We start from the raw sequence: 2,068 nt of genomic DNA, 5'->3' as shown, positions 1-2,068 counted from the left end.
CCTTAAACTCCAAAAGTTTAGAAGTACGAAATACGAGCGAAAAAAGCGAGAAAATCCTAGCGAAATCGAAAAAAGTTGATGAAGATGCGATGTTGTGTAATACCTCGTGGTCAGACAGACGCAGGCTCATCACAAAAACATTTCTTACCTTTTCGCGTATCTCTAAGCTTCGAAAGTGATCACAAACTTTCCACAAAAACGTTTTTCTTTTGCTTTATACCGAAAGAAATTTCGCTTTCTGGCGTAAACGTTTTTAGTTTAGCAACGCTAAGCACAATCATTTACCATATAAGGCCAAACTAAGGTATATGAGCTGATAACCGAGATTGAGTGAACCAATCAGAGCACGAGAATTGCATTATCCGAGGTTGAGAATTTAATAACAATGAATGTATTTTAAAGGAGGAATAGGTACAGCAGTGCTTATAATATCGGACCTGAAAATGACAGAAACTATAACCCTATATTCAACGACACAACGATCCGCGAGTCGACTTTGTCACAAACATATCCATCTTTAGCTGAGTCCGACCTCCACCTGCCATGAACTTTAAAGAGACGATCTGGAACATTGCGATTTGCAGCTTGCTGTAGCTCCAACAGACCTAAAACTGAGATTACTAAAGCCACAAGGGTCAACACCAATAACTTCTAATTTTTCCTTGAGAATTTCGCGCGCTATCTCGGGGGAAAGGAGTTCGGACGACAGCAAGTTACTCTTAGAACGCTTATCATACCCAAGGGATCTGAAAATATAGTCTTGCGAAGACGGAGCAAATCTAGTCACCTCGAAATATTTATTAAGGTAAGTATAAGGGCACGTGAAATTTCCAGTTTTGGCAATACATACCCAGGAACCCTCCCTACACTTATCGGCCTTGCTGACTTCGACAAAAATTTTATGAAAACGGTCTTCAGTGACAATGTTAAACCTCCTAATACATAAAATTTAAAGAAAACAACAAAACTTTTGAAATTACAAGACATGTTTCGACAGAAACTTCTGTCATCTTCATTTGATTAATGTAAAAAGCGTTAAGTTGAATTTATAAAAGTCGGAAAAAATGCTAATTATGCCAGTAACAACGGAATGTGCATAAAACGTGACAATGTGAGAATTAAAAGAATAGTTTTAGATTTACGTGATGCAGTTGTTGATTAAGAGAAGGTTGTTCTTTTTGAATATGAAAAGCCTCTTTTATCTTGAGTTAAAAAGTCGTAGAGGCGTGATCTAAAATATGGAAACAGTCCCCTGAAGACAGGGCGCGACATTGTTCGGAATTCTGTAGGTGTTTGAAAATGTGAGAGACCCTATCACTGACTAAGTGCTCACACACGCGTGTGGAAAAATGCCGGGTTGTTTAGCCGACATAACAGGCATTACAGCCCGCACATGCAAACCTATAAACCACACGTGAACGAAGCCCGCCAGGGATAGGGTCTTTCACACCAAGCAAATTGCCTATCTTAAAGGAGGAAAAAACTAGTTTGATGTCCAAATCATTGCAGTAGCGCTTGCTAAAGTGACGGATCTTTTTCTGAGTTACGACAGAAAGCTTGGAAATACCGAAAAAAAAAAACCGGAAAAGCGATGACACACATGCAGACAAACCTAACGTCAAGCAAGTCTTTACTGCTGCCGTAATGCTTACAAATCGAGTCTATGATTTCCGGGGTAATGGGCTCCGCCATCCTTACAGGCCTACAAGGAATACGACTTGACGCCTCAGCAATCGATTTAACAAGAAACTTGTCAGACGGGTTCACATCTTCAAAACCTGCTAATTTATGAACCTAATTAATCGCATAAAGGGCGCTGTGAACAGTCGAACTACTGAGCGACGAGTGGAACAAATGATTGAGTTATAAGGAAACAGTAATGGATGTAGCAGGGAGAAACGAGGACTCTCTAATACGACGTACGCACCAACCCTTAAACACGCAGTGCGCGCGGCAGTCAAAACTGCGCTATCCTGTCAATCATTTGCCCTTTCACCGGACACAGTGCATTTCGTTTGTGCGTAAATGACATTGTTGTCGATCTACCCCGTCGAGATTCTTGGTTACC

At 40.7% G+C, this 2,068-nt stretch overlaps 1 pseudogene; it reads right to left on the bottom strand.

Moving 5' to 3' along the window:
- The window catches only part of LOC137980714 (uncharacterized), a 13,091-nt pseudogene extending 11,399 nt beyond the window's left edge, over positions 1 to 1,692 (bottom strand).
- Positions 1,693 to 2,068: the final 376 nt, after the last annotated feature.

Source organism: Montipora foliosa, chromosome 12 (assembly GCF_036669935.1).
Source record: "Montipora foliosa isolate CH-2021 chromosome 12, ASM3666993v2, whole genome shotgun sequence".
Taxonomy (NCBI): domain Eukaryota; kingdom Metazoa; phylum Cnidaria; class Anthozoa; order Scleractinia; family Acroporidae; genus Montipora; species Montipora foliosa.
The sequence above is the reverse complement of the archived record's forward strand: the minus strand, read 5'-3'. Positions and strand labels throughout refer to the sequence as shown.